Source organism: Triturus cristatus, chromosome 2_2, assembly GCF_964204655.1.
Source record: "Triturus cristatus chromosome 2_2, aTriCri1.1, whole genome shotgun sequence".
NCBI classification, from domain to species: domain Eukaryota; kingdom Metazoa; phylum Chordata; class Amphibia; order Caudata; family Salamandridae; genus Triturus; species Triturus cristatus.
Window position 1 is genome coordinate 616,662,590 of NC_140582.1, and position 15,723 is coordinate 616,678,312.

Here is a 15,723-nt window from a genome sequence, read left to right on the forward strand (position 1 = left end):
GGGGCACAAAAGGTGGGCAGGAGTGAAAGAGCAGGTATAACAAATATTGTAGGTTCTTTTTTTATTTTCTGCTGCCAAGGTTGCTATTCACAAGATATTATACAGTAGACAGGAGGTACAAAATGAAAGACCCAACTTACAAGGGGCAAGAGGTTACCTGCTGTACACGAAAAACTTGTTTTTGTGCTATGATGGGTTTAGCGCTATTAAAATAGCTTCATGTAATATTAATGGCTCTAACAATCAGGTCAAATTTTAATCTACTATAGAATGGCTTCTAGCAGCCCAAGTGCAGATTATTCTCTTACAAGAAATGCATCTCAAAGCCCAATGTAAGCTGCCAAAAAAGCCAAAGGGGATCTCTCAAGCCATTTATGCTAATGCTGGGGAAATTATAGTAGCACAGACATTTAAATGACACATTTTAGAGGTTTGTAGAGATGCAAAGGCAAAATTGATTATTCTTAAAATTATATTAGGAACTCAGCATCTCTGTTTATCCAGTTTCTATGGCCTGATTCAAGATGAGCATTAAAAGTGTTATATGAAGCATTAAGGGTCTGCTCTTGCTTGCTCGTGATTGGGGAAGCTTTTAATATCCTACAGGATGCTAGACTGGACTCATTCCATATTAATAGGGCTCAGAACAAACCTAAGACATCAAGTTTTTTTTAGCCAAAATGGTCAAAGACCTAGCATTAGTTGATTCTTGGTAGTTTAATCACCCTCACAATCAGGAACTTAGCCTCTTTTCCAAAAGATATAAAATGGCATTGAGGATTGACTTTTTTTTGGTCTCCTTTCAATGGACCAGAAAGAACCAATCAGTCCCATTCATTGAACTGAATGTTAAATGTCAACAGCTAAAATGACCGTGGAGATCTCTGGACAAATCACTGCTTACGGATAAAGGCTGGGTGGCAACCATGAACTTAAAACTGCTAGGTTCTTCTGGCCTCTGACCTTAGAATTAGTGAAACTAGACAATCAATCAGTCAATCAGGCATTTGTTAAGCGTGACTACTCACCAGTCAGAGACTCAAGGCGCTGGGGGAGGGGGGGGGCGGGGGTTAGCATTCTCCAGTCCATCAAGAGGGGGGGTCCGTCAAAGAGCCAGGTGTTGAGGTTTCTTGCAAAGATGGGGAGCGGTGTTGTCTGTCTGAGGTGGAGCGGCAGGGCGTTCTAGACTCGGGCTGCGAGGAAGGAGAAGGAGCGGCCTCCCGATCTGGTCTTTCTGGTGCGGGGGACTACAGCGTAGGAGAGCTGGGCAGATCGTAGGGTCCTCTGGGGTACATGGAATTTGAGTCGGCTGTTCAGGTATGCTGGTCCGGTGTCGTGGGGGGCCTAGTGGGCGTGGGTGAGCATCTTGAAGGTGACTCTAGCTTTGATGGGGAACCAGTGGAGTGTGTGCAGGTGCTGGGAGATGTGACAGTGTCTTGACAGGTCGAGGACCAGTCTTGCGGCGGCACTCTGGATGTTCTGTAGCTTGCGGGTGTGGTTTTTGTTTATTCCGGCGTAGAGTGCGTTGCCGTAGTCGAGTCTGCTGGTGACCGGGGCATGAGTGACGGTCTTTCTGTGTTCGAGTGGGATCCATTTAAACGTCTTATGTAGGAGGCGGAGGGCATGGAAGCAGGAGGACGAGACGGAGTTGATCTGGCGGTCCATTTTGAGTTCGGAGTCCAGGATGATTCCCAGGTTGCGTGCGTGGTCCGTGAGGGTGGGCGGGCTTACGAGGGTGGGCGGCCACCAGGTGTTGTTCCATGCGTCGGGGTTAGGGCCCATGATGAGTACTTCTGTTTTGTTGGTATTTAGTTGTCGGCAGCTGTTTTTCATCCATTTGGCGATGGCTTCCATGCCTTCTCGAAAATTGTATCTGGTGGTATTTGGTTTGTTGGCTAGGGAGAGGATGAGTTGGGTGTAGTCTGCGTATGATACAATGTTGAGTCTGTGGGTTCTGATGATGGGGGCGAGCGGAGCCATGTAGACGTTGAAGAGTGTAGGGCTGAGGGAGGACCCCTGGGGGACTCCGCAGGTGGTAGGTGTAGGGTCAGAGAGGAAAGGGGGGAGTCTGACCGGCTGCGTTCTGCCAGAGAGGAAGGAGCAGATCCAGTTTAGCGCCTTGTCTTGGATCCCTGTATCGTGGAGTCTGCGTATTAGGGTGCTTTGAGAGACTGTGTCGAACGCCGCTGAGAGGTCGAGGAGGATGAGGGCTGCTGTTTCTCCTTTGTCCAGAAGAGGAACAGATGTCGTCTGTTGCAGCGAGGAGGGTGGTTTTCGTACTGTGTTTTTTTTTTACAAGCCATGAAAGAACACTATTCTGTGCAGACAATTGCAAATCTAAGCTAAAAGGAGGCAGAACAAGTCTAATATTAAATCTATTTATGATAAAAAATAGTGGCTAGGTGGTATCTCAACCAGAGGAGGTAGAAAAAGCTTAATTATTCCACTACACACATTTATATATGCCCCTATTGGTGACTAGGTCAGAAGCAATTAACAAGTTCCTGGATGGCATTGACAGCAGCAGAGTGTAGCTGTTCCTCTCACTCTCAAAGAGATTAAAGAAGCGATTAAGAACTCCCCAAATGGGAAAGAATGTGGGAATGATGGTTTACCAGCTGACAGGTATAAGATCTTTGGACTTCGACTAGCTCTTGTTCTGGTTATCTTATTTAATGAGATTCTAGAAGGTTGCAAAGTTCCATCTAGCCTTTCGGAGTTGGCAATCATTAGCTTTAAAAAAAAAAGGCAAACCTGTGGATCAGCCTGACTATTATCACCATATTAACCTCTTAAATAGAGATTATAAGATCTTGACCAGAATAATTGCCACCGGAATAACACCACTGGCACAAGAAGTAGTCCATGTAAACTAATCTGTGTTTCTTCCAGGAAAACCATCTCAGCAAATACCAAGTTTCTCTGTCAAGCCAGACATTTTTTCTTTAATAACAACATCCAGGTGTCTATTATTATGATAGACGCTAAATAAGCTTTTGATTTAATGCAGTGGGAGATTCTCTTTTCTATCATGGATAGATTCGGGTTCCTTCGAAATTGGCAAAGTACTTGGGAAATCTGTGTAATCAAGCCCAAGCTAAAGGAATGGCAAATTCACATGTGGCAGAAACCATTACAACAAGCCGGGGGTCCCTACAGGGGTGCAATATATCTCTGGTTCTTTTTGCACTATTCAGTGAACCGCTGGCTCTTTCTCTTCATCAAGATCCGCAAATTCAACCTCCTGTTCTCAGCACTCCAAAACTTAAATTGTTTACAGATGAATTGATTCTCTATTTGAATACTAAGGGATACAATATTAAGAAAACGTTTGATAGGATTCAAGCCTTTTCCGAACTGTGGGATACAGAGTTCATCACTAAAAATCAGAAATTGTACTATTTAACACCCCCATCTTGGTACTACCTAGCGAAATGCAACTGCAGGGTCAAGCTTTGCATCCTATTAGATATTTAGGTGTTTTTATCTCTCACGATTTCATGGATCACTATCATTTCAATGACATTCCTACACTGGCAAGAGCTCAGTAATTGCTATTGCAATGGCAACTCTATCCATTCACTATTATTGGGCGTATTGCTTTATCTAAAATTATGATTTGCATTTTTTCCAATGGTATTATAGAAGTTCCTCAGAAACTGTTGTCGGAGATAGATCAAATGATGCAGAATTTTATTTGGTTAGGTAAAAAGCCTCGGACAAAGCTAGAAACTCTACAGCAATCAATTGAAGATGGTGGTTTAGCAACTCCGCATTTTAAGAAATATTTTCAAGCTGTATTTATAGATTGGTTTGTATGGGCAGCAACTTTCTCGAAATCACACGAAGAATTTGGATCTCAATCTTATGTCAAGAGAAGCAGACAGCAAGCTTTTCCACTTCATTACAATTCCCAAGCTTCCAAAACGCTATAGATACACATTCCCCATGGTGTTAATCTTGAGATAATCAGCTGAAAGAAGTCTATCACTTTCCTCAATTTTATCCAAATATCCTATTGAAAGAGTGGGAAAAAGATGGGTTGCACAGGCTCAGGAATGTTCTGGTAGCAGGGACCATGAGTCCCTGGAGAAAATTTAAGGAGTCTAATCCCACAATCTCTGATGGGCTGTTTTTATCATATTCCTGAATAAAGCATTTTGTTTATAACAATAAACCCCTGGGGGTTCTTCCAACTTCAGCATTAGGATTTGAATTTTATGTCTCAGGACAAGTGGGAATTGGCAAATGGTACAATACTTTGCTGAAACTACTATATCCCAAGGTAGGGCCAGATGTCCTAGTGAAAACTGCATCCGCCACAGGCTGTAAGTTGGAACCCTCAACTTGGAATGCTTATAACCAGTGGGCCCATAAGACCACCAGGGGTTTTAATTTCAAGAGGATGGTGTTTCGAAATGGCTACAATATGATACACCAGCTAAACTCCAGAGGATGTTCCCAACCTTATCGGGATTATGTTTTAGATGTGAGGTAGATTGGCTCTATATAACTTTTACTTGCCCAATATTATTTCTGTTTTGGAGCAAAGTATTTCAATGGTAGGGAGCTAAGCTCCAAACCACATTATCACCTGAACAAGCTTTATTTAATTTCGACTCAAGAGTCCAAATCATTTCTTCTTCAAAAATGGAAATCGAAAGAAGCTCTGTCTTACGAGGAATGGAAATGCAGCAAGTTAACGCAAGGTAAGAGCTCTAGGCCTTGCGTATTGGGCGGTGTCAACATTTCAGAGAATATGGGTAGGGGAAAAGAAGATAGTGTAGTTCCCATGGTTTAATGTCAGTAGTTTGGAGTCCAACACCTGTAGGATAATAATGATTGATTATAGTCTAATGAATTAACTACTGGGGATCTTTAGGGATGTTAATAGATTTTTGTAGACTGTTCTTTGTCCTCCTTCTCTTGGTAATTAGTTAACCTTGTGATATGAATTATGATGTTTTTAATGTTTTATGAAATAATATGTGAAAATAAGACATTGTATATTTTACTCCTGAGTTAATGAAATGAAATATTCTATAGTTGTTTACTTGAAAAGGGGGAAAGATCTTATATTTTCTATACAATTCTTTAACTACTATCTTGTTAATGCACAATTATTTATTACATTGTGGTGTGGGATAAGATGAATTGCACCCTGTTTTTTTTATTGAACCTATGTTTTTTAAACGTGCTCAAAATTAAAATAAAAAAAGAAAATTGAAATCACAGGAATAATTTGTACAATCATGGTCTTCAAGAAAGGTTCTAATCTGGCAAATTATTTATTTTTTTTTTTTTTTTTTTTTTGTTTTTGAAAAAGTTTTTATTGAACAATAATTCGGTTACAAGTATGGGCCTACAACCACCCGGGCCGGCCGCTAGGTACATAAGGAAATATATACATATCAAGGCTGCAGTCCGTTCCCAGGGCACTGCCCCGCAGTGGCTCAAGATAGTTCTCGAAGAACAGCAAGCATCAGTCCAACAGACAAATTATTTTTAAACTTTTTTTTACCAAAACTCCTCGATATGTCTAAAACTACTCTTCTTAACATACAGACGCACACAGGCTTGGCCCCAGAGTTTCTGTAAAACCCTTGAGGTGTTATTCAATTTTCTTGAAACACATCAACCTTTTATAGGTTATGTCTGCTGTTAAAACAAAAAAGAAAATTATCTGGGCCAGCCACAGATTGTTTTTTCTCTCAGGATGAAGCTAACATTACTGAAGATCGTCTGAAACTTTTCTTGGCTATGCACCCTCAACTGAGAGCAATGAACGCTAGATTTGGCCTAATTTATCCCTGCTTGTTTAAGGTGATTTTAAGGATAAAACAACTACTTCAATTGCATGGAGGAGAAGATATGGATACTTCGAAAGTCACTTGAAGGTTATTTTTTGCTCTTGACTATTCTCTTCTTCGTATTCATAACATTTTGATTTCTCCTATGACTAATTTATTATATCTCTTTCTCATAACACGGTATAATTCTGTAATGTTCCTTTTTCATGATAACGGTTTATGTCTTTGCCTCTTGCTCCCATAAGGTTGTGCTTTGTGTGATGTATTTATCTAATTCATGGCTGCCCTGATGTCCTGTGGAGTTTGGATGTTGTCGCTATTGTCTTCCAGTGTTGCCATCCTCCCTTTCGTTCTGTGTTTTGTAGGTGTGTTATTCAGTTGTCATTTGTCTGACTTGTACTGTCTTTATGTTATTTTTTTTTTAGTAGTCCTTCAGTGATATTTCATGCTAGGTTTGTATGTTGTTCTTTTTCCTCTTTTCTGTCTCCTGTCCTATCATGTCTTTCTTCCTCTCTCTCCTCTTTCAGTTGAATTCTTATTCTTTCCAATATGGTCTTAGCTAACTTTATTTCTGTAGATGTATTTATTGTGCATACTATTGTTACTATTTCAATCTGTGTAACTACTTGGAACATCAAATTGTTGAGTAACCCATTTGAATGAATGAGGATGTTATCTTCTTTAGCTGACTGAAGGTGTTATCGTATTTAACTAAACTCAAAACGGATGTAGCCTTATTACAAGAATCTTATCTTTCTGATATAGATTTTGCTAAATTAAAAAGATGCTGGGTAGACAATGTGCTTGCTTCTCCTGCTTTGGGGATGTTGTACTGATTCTTTGCCATAAAAAGCTACAGGCTACAATTTTTAGCCAAGAGTCTGACACCAAAGGTCGATGTGTTGTTGTAAAACTTCTAGTTGATATATACATTTAACTATTTTTAAAGTATATGGTCCAGTTTATGTTGATAATACTTTTTGGACCACATTTTCTGATAAATTGCTTTTATGTGATGACGATTATATTATATTTGGTGGTGACTGTAATCAAATTCAGATTCTATATTGGAAAGGAAATTCAGTGGTCAAGTTTTTCCATACTAAAATGCATTTGCAATTTAAATCAGCCCTCAAACGTAAGTCATTAGTTGATAGTTGGAGATTATATCACCTGGATCTCTGGGAATATACCTATTTATTGGCCTCTCACCATTCACAATCTTTCATAGGTGATATTTTTCTAAGTAAATTATTGGCCTAACAAGACCTTCAATCTGATATAGGTTCCATATTAATATATGACAATGCACCAGAGTACACAGACCATGACCTTATCCCTTTTTCACCACACGCATGTAGATGGTGCTTTAATAATTTCCTACTTTTAGATACCAAATTTACATCCTAATTTGAAGCTTTTACTGTTTTGTGATTAACAGCACACCTGATTCTTCTTTTGCAGTGGTTTGAGATTCTTTTAAAGCTTTAGCAAGGGGGTTTATAATAAATTTTGTTTCCAGAAGGAAAAATCTATGGAAGCCCAATCAAACCAATTGCTTGATAAAATAAAAAACCACTCAAAAACTGAGTTCTCCCTACAAAATCTTTTAGATGCCAAGCTTACCTTTAACAGGATAACAACAAATGCTGCTTCCTCTGACCTATTGAAGAGTAGTGCACATTGTGAGAAGTTGGCCTGGCTTATGCTGTCCACTAGTTATAGTGGGCACCTTGCACCAGTCCAAACAACCCTTATTGATGATAGGTTTAAAAAGACAACCTTTATTGAAAGCTATCCTAGTGGTAGCTATGGCGAGCAGTCTTCAGGCTAAGTCTTGAAGGAGTGTAAAGCAGCTTGGTTTACCAGATTATAACCTCTTGAATTACTAAATGAATGGAGAACCACACAAGGTGTATATATATATATATATATATATATCAAGCTCCAAGGTACCCATAGGGCAGGAACGCACTCAGATCATTGACAGGAGTAAATCCATTTATTGGTAAAAATGCTCCCCCTGGACGGATTGCTTCCGCAGCTTACTGGTTGGTTTCACCGCGTTGTGCAGCTCAAGTCGATAACGCCGACACGTTTCGAAGCTTCAGTGCTTCTTTTTCAAAGGCTCGACTCCCATGTGCTATTGAGACACACCTTCCTTTATAACAATGTCACGCCCTCTCATGGGCAGGGAATTCTGGAACACGTAGTGTGCCTCATGATTAAAACCCTGTATGGGTGCACTTTATTCACCGCTGTTTCTGGCAAGAATGAAAGCCCTCAGATGGGCCTCCGTCCACGGGTGCATTTACAATCCAGTAGTCAATGTCCCACAGGTAAGGGAAGGAAATCCGAAGCCTCGTGGCACCCAGTCATTTCGGGTTGGTGCGTGTCCTCGCGGCAAGGGCGGCCGCGTTTCAACATCAAGCTCCAAGGTACCCATAGGGCAGGAACGCACTCAGATCATTGACAGGAGTAAATCCATTTATTGGTAAAAATGCTCCCCCTGGACAGATTGCTTCCGCAGCTTACTGGTTGGTTTCACCGCGTTGTGCAGCTCAAGTCGATAACGCCGACGCGTTTCGAAGCTTCAGTGCTTCTTTTTCAAAGGCTCGACTCCCATGTGCGATTGAGACACACCTTCCTTTATAACAATGTCACGCCCTCTCATGGGCAGGGAATTCTGGAACACGTAGTGTGCCTCATGATTAAAACCCTGTATGGGTGCACTTTATTCACCGCTGTTTCTGGCAAGAATGAAAGCCCTCAGATGGGCCTCCGTCCACGGGTGCATTTACAATCCAGTAGTCAATGTCCCACAGGTAAGGCAAGGAAATCCGAAGCCTCATGGCACCCAGTCATTTCGGGTTGGTGCGTGTCCTCGCGGCAAGGGCGGCCGCGTTTAAACATCAAGCTCCAAGGTACCCATAGGGCAGGAACGCACTCAGATCATTGACAGGAGTAAATCCATTTATTGGTAAAAATGCTCCCCCTGGACAGATTGCTTCCGCAGCTTACTGGTTGGTTTCACCGCGTTGTGCAGCTCAAGTCGATAACGCCGACGCGTTTCGAAGCTTCAGTGCTTCTTTTTCAAAGGCTCGACTCCCATGTGCTATTGAGACACACCTTCCTTTATAACAATGTCACGCCCTCTCATGGGCAGGGAATTCTGGAACACGTAGTGTGCCTCATGATTAAAACCCTGTATGGGTGCACTTTATTCACCGCTGTTTCTGGCAAGAATGAAAGCCCTCAGATGGGCCTCCGTCCACGGGTGCATTTACAATCCAGTAGTCAATGTCCCACAGGTAAGGCAAGGAAATCCGAAGCCTCGTGGCACCCAGTCATTTCGGGTTGGTGCGTGTCCTCGCGGCAAGGGCGGCCGCGTTTAAACATCAAGCTCCAAGGTACCCATAGGGCAGGAACGCACTCAGATCATTGACAGGAGTAAATCCATTTATTGGTAAAAATGCTCCCCCTGGACAGATTGCTTCCGCAGCTTACTGGTTGGTTTCACCGCGTTGTGCAGCTCAAGTCGATAACGCCGACGCGTTTCGAAGCTTCAGTGCTTCTTTTTCAAAGGCTCGACTCCCATGTGCTATTGAGACACACCTTCCTTTATAACAATGTCACGCCCTCTCATGGGCAGGGAATTCTGGAACACGTAGTGTGCCTCATGATTAAAACCCTGTATGGGTGCACTTTATTCACCGCTGTTTCTGGCAAGAATGAAAGCCCTCAGATGGGCCTCCGTCCACGGGTGCATTTACAATCCAGTAGTCAATGTCCCACAGGTAAGGCAAGGAAATCCGAAGCCTCGTGGCACCCATTCATTTCGGGTTGGTGCGTGTCCTCGCGGCAAGGGCGGCTGCGTTTAAACATCAAGCTCCAAGGTACCCATAGGGCAGGAACGCACTCAGATCATTGACAGGAGTAAATCCATTTATTGGTAAAAATGCTCCGCATGGACAGATTGCTTCCGCAGCTTACTGGTTGGTTTCACCGCGTTGTGCAGCTCAAGTCGATAACGCCGACGCGTTTCGAAGCTTCATTGCTTCTTTTTCAAAGGCTCGACTCCCATGTGCTATTGAGACACACCTTCCATTATAACAATGTCACGCCCTCTCATGGGCAGGGAATTCTGGAACACGTAGTGTGCCTCATGATTAAAACCCTGTATGGGTGCACTTTATTCACCGCTGTTTCTGGCAAGAATGAAAGCCCTCAGATGGGCCTCCGTCCACGGGTGCATTTACAATCCAGTAGTCAATGTCCCACAGGTAAGGCAAGGAAATACGAAGCCTCGTGGCACCCAGTCATTTCGGGTTGGTGCGTGTCCTGGCGGCAAGGGCGGCCGCGTTTAAACATCAAGCTCCAAGGTACCCATAGGGCAGGAATGCACTCAGATCATTGATAGGAGTAAATCCATTTATTGGTAAAAATGCTCCCCCTGGACAGATTGCTTCCGCAGCTTACTGGTTGGTTACACCGCGTTGTGCAGCTCAAGTCGATAACGCCGACGCGTTTCGAAGCTTCAGTGCCTCTTTTTCAAAGGCTCGACTCCCATGTGCTATTGAGACACACCTTCCTTTATAACAATGTCACGCCCTCTCAAGGGCAGGGAATTCTGGAACTCGTAGTGTGCCTCATGATTAAAACCCTGTATGGGTGCACTTTATTCACCGCTGTTTCTGGCAAGAATGAAAGCCCTCAGATGGGCCTCTGTCCACGGGTGCATTTACAATCCAGTAGTCAATGTCCCACAGGTAAGGCAAGGAAATCCGAAGCCTCGTGGCACCCGGTCATTTCGGGTTGGTGCGTGTCCTCGCGGCAAGGGCGGCCGCGTTTAAACATCAAGCTCCAAGGTACCCATAGGGCAGGAACGCACTCAGATCATTGACAGGAGTAAATCCATTTATTGGTAAAAATGCTCCCCCTGGACAGATTGCTTCCGCAGCTTACTGGTTGGTTTCACCGCGTTGTGCAGCTCAAGTCGATAACGCCGACGCGTTTCGAAGCTTCAGTGCTTCTTTTTCAAAGGCTCGACTCCCATGTGCTATTGAGACACACCTTCCTTTATAACAATGTCACGCCCTCTCATGGGCAGGGAATTCTGGAACACGTAGTGTGCCTCATGATTAAAACCCTGTATGGGTGCACTTTATTCACCGCTGTTTCTGGCAAGAATGAAAGCCCTCAGATGGGCCTCCGTCCACGGGTGCATTTACAATCCAGTAGTCAATGTCCCACAGGTAAGGCAAGGAAATCCGAAGCCTCGTGGCACCCAGTCATTTCGGGTTGGTGCGTGTCCTCGCGGCAAGGGCGGCCGCGTTTAAACATCAAGCTCCAAGGTACCCATAGGGCAGGAACGCACTCAGATCATTGACAGGAGTAAATCCATTTATTGGTAAAAATGCTCCCCCTGGACAGATTGCTTCCGCAGCTTACTGGTTGGTTTCACCGCGTTGTGCAGCTCAAGTCGATAACGCCGACGCGTTTCGAAGCTTCAGTGCTTCTTTTTCAAAGGCTCGACTCCCATGTGCTATTGAGACACACCTTCCTTTATAACAATGTCACGCCCTCTCATGGGCAGGGAATTCTGGAACACGTAGTGTGCCTCATGATTAAAACCCTGTATGGGTGCACTTTATTCACCGCTGTTTCTGGCAAGAATGAAAGCCCTCAGATGGGCCTTCGTCCACGGGTACATTTACAATCCAGTAGTCAATGTCCCACAGGTAAGGCAAGGAAATCCGAAGCCTCGTGGCACCCAGTCATTTCGGGTTGGTGCGTGTCCTCACGGCAAGGGTGGCCGCGTTTAAACATCAAGCTCCAAGGTACCCATAGGGCAGGAACGCACTCAGATCATTGACAGGAGTAAATCCATTTATTGGTTAAAATGCTCCCCCTGGACAGATTGCTTCCGCAGCTTACTGGTTGGTTTCACCGCGTTGTGCAGCTCAAGTTGATAACGCCGACGCGTTTCGAAGCTTCAGTGCTTCTTTTTCAAAGGCTCGACTCCCATGTGCTATTGAGACACACCTTCCTTTATAACAATGTCACGCCCTCTCATGGGCAGGGAATTCTGGAACACGTAGTGTGCCTCATGATTAAAACCCTGTATGGGTGCACTTTATTCACCGCTGTTTCTGGCAAGAATGAAAGCCCTCAGATGGGCCTCCGTCCACGGGTGCATTTACAATCCAGTAGTCAATGTCCCACAGGTAAGGCAAGGAAATCCGAAGCCTCGTGGCACCCAGTCATTTCGGGTTGGTGCGTGTCCTCGCGGCAAGGGCGGCCGCTTTTAAACATCAAGCTCCAAGGTACCCATAGGGCAGGAACGCACTCAGATCATTGACAGGAGTAAATCCATTTATTGGTAAAAATGCTCCCCCTGGACAGATTGCTTCCGCAGCTTACTGGTTGGTTTCACCGCGTTGTGCAGCTCAAGTCGATAACGCCGACGCGTTTCGAAGCTTCAGTGCTTCTTTTTCAAAGGCTCGACTCCCATGTGCTATTGAGACACACCTTCCTTTATAACAATGTCACGCCCTCTCATGGACAGGGAATTCTGGAACACGTAGTGTGCCTCATGATTAAAACCCTGTATGGGTGCACTTTATTCACCGCTGTTTCTGGCAAGAATGAAAGCCCTCAGATGGGCCTCCGTCCACGGGTGCATTTACAATCCAGTAGTCAATGTCCCACAGGTAAGGCAAGGAAATCCGAAGCCTCGTGGCACCCAGTCATTTCGGGTTGGTACGTGTCCTCGCGGCAAGGGCGGCCGCGTTTAAACATCAAGCTCCAAGGTACCCATAGGGCAGGAACGCACTCAGATCATTGACAGGAGTAAATCCATTTATTGGTAAAAATGCTCCCCCTGGACAGATTGCTTCCGCAGCTTACTGGTTGGTTTCACCGCGTTGTGCAGCTCAAGTCGATAACGCCGACGCGTTTCGAAGCTTCAGTGCTTCTTTTTCAAAGGCTCGACTCCCATGTGCTATTGAGACACACCTTCCTTTATAACAATGTCACGCCCTCTCATGGGCAGGGAATTCTGGAACACGTAGTGTGCCTCATGATTAAAACCCTGTATGGGTGCACTTTATTCACCGCTGTTTCTGGCAAGAATGAAAGCCCTCAGATGGGCCTCCGTCCACGGGTGCATTTACAATCCAGTAGTCAATGTCCCACAGGTAAGGCAAGGAAATCCGAAGCCTCGTGGCACCCAGTCATTTCGGGTTGGAGCGTGTCCTCGCGGCAAGGGCGGCCGCGTTTAAACATCAAGCTCCAAGGTACCCATAGGGCAGGAACGCACTCAGATCATTGACAGGAGTAAATCCATTTATTGGTAAAAATGCTCCCCCTGGACAGATTGCTTCCGCAGCTTACTGGTTGGTTTCACTGCGTTGTGCAGCTCAAGTCGATAACGCCGACGCGTTTCGAAGCTTCAGTGCTTCTTTTTCAAAGGCTCGACTCCCATGTGCTATTGAGACACACCTTCCTTTATAACAATGTCACGCCCTCTCATGGGCAGGGAATTCTGGAACACGTAGTGTGCCTCATGATTAAAACCCTGAATGGGTGCACTTTATTCACCGCTGTTTCTGGCAAGAATGAAAGCCCTCAGATGGGCCTCCGTCCACGGGAGCATTTACAATCCAGTAGTCAATGTCCCACAGGTAAGGCAAGGAAATCCGAAGCCTCGTGGCACCCAGTCATTTCGGGTTGGTGCGTGTCCTCGCGGCAAGGGCGGCCGTGTTTAAACATCAAGCTCCAAGGTACCCATAGGGCAGGAACGCACTCAGATCATTAACAGGAGTAAATCCATTTATTGGTACACTTGGTAATACTTGGATCTGCAGTTTGGTGAATGAGGTCCGGATGCCAATGAGGGACACCACTGGGAGTCTGGTTGTAACCGCTTACTGAAGTGGTCACCACGCCGAACTTCATCGACCAGCATGCAGCGGGTCCAAGGCCAGCGCGAGGTGTATCACAGTATGCAGAGGAGGAGCTGAAACATCTAGCTTGTGGGAGTGGCTTCAGTAACACCAGGAGATTTAAACCTGCCACAGTTGTAACGAACTCTTTGAAACCAGGCACTGAGGAAAGCCTCACGGCTGAAACGTGTCTGCCACAGCGTTTCTTGAACTTTGATCCCTATGCGCTGTAAGTGATTCTCTGAATAAAATCCAAATTGTTTTAATCCCTGCATGTGTCGGGCTCATTCCAAGGAGTGAATGAGTGTTGGACTTTATGTTTAGACCAGTAAGCAGGCACTGGTAACCGGCACGCCCTTTCGGTCAGGTGTGACACGTAAGCCAGCACCTTTTGGACTTTGTATTAAATATGTGTCACCCCCCAAGCGGTTACACTACCACGGTGTTTATATTGACTGCACGGGGAGAGAGGCTGCAGTGTTTACTGCGGGGGATACAATTGGTCTCAGCCTGAAACCTTTCATCTTACTTGGATCCGCAGTTTGGTGAATGAGGTCTGGATGCCAACGAGGGACACCACTGGGAGTCTGGTTGTAACCGCTTACTGAAGTGGTCACCACGCCGAACTTCATCGACCAGCATGCAGCGGGTCCAAGGCCAGCGCGAGGTGTATCACAGTATGCAGAGGAGGAGCTGAAACATCTAGCTTGTGGGAGTGGCTTCAGTAACACCAGGAGATTTAAACCTGCCACAGTTGTAACGAACTGTTTGAAACCAGGCACTGAGGAAAGCCTTACGGCTGAAACGCGTCTGCCACAGCGTTTCTTGAACTTTGATCCCTATGCGCTGTAAGTGATTCGCTGAATAAAATCCAAATTGTTTTAATCCCTGCATGTGTCGGGCTCATTCCAAGGAGTGAATGAGTGTTGGACTTTATGTTTAGACCAGTAAGCAGGCACTGGTAACCGGCACGCCCTTTCGGTCAGGTGTGACACGTAAGCCAGCACCTTTTGGACTTTGTATTAAATACGTGTCACCCCCCCAAGCGGTTACACTACCACGGTGTTTATATTGACTGCACGGGGAGAGAGGCTGCAGTGTTTACTGCGGGGGATACAATTGGTCTCAGCCTGAAACCTTTCATCTTACTTGGATCCGCAGTTTGGTGAATGAGGTCCGGATGCCAACGAGGGACACCACTGGGAGTCTGGTTGTAACCGCTTACTGAAGTGGTTACCACGCCGAACTTCATCGACCAGCATGCAGCGGGTCCAAGGCCAGCGCGAGGTGTATCAAAGTATGCAGAGGAGGAGCTGAAACATCTAGCTTGTGGGAGTGGCTTCAGTAACACCAGGAGATTTAAACCTGCCACAGTTGTAACGAACTGTTTGAAACCAGGCACTGAGGAAAGCCTTACGGCTGAAACGCGTCTGCCACAGCATTTCTTGAACTTTGATCCCTATGCGCTGTAAGTGATTCGCTGAATAAAATCCAAATTGTTTTAATCCCTGCATGTGTCGGGCTCATTCCAAGGAGTGAATGAGTGTTGGACTTTATGTTTAGACCAGTAAGCAGTCACTGGTAACCGGCACGCCCTTTCGGTCAGGTGTGACACGTAAGCCAGCACCTTTTGGACTTTGTATTAAATACGTGTCACCCCCCCAAGCGGTTACACTACCACGGTGTTTATATTGACTGCACGGGGAGAGAGGCTGCAGTGTTTACTGCGGGGATACAATTGGTCTCAGCCTGAAACCTTTCATTTTACTTGGATCCGCAGTTTGGTGAATGAGGTCCGGATGCCAACGAGGGACACCACTGGGAGTCTGGTTGTAACCACTTACTGAAGTGGTCACCACGCCGAACTTCATCGACCAGCATGCAGCGGGTCCAAGGCCAGCGCGAGGTGTATCACAGTATGCAGAGGAGGAGCTGAAACATCTAGCTTGTGGGAGTGGCTTCAGTAA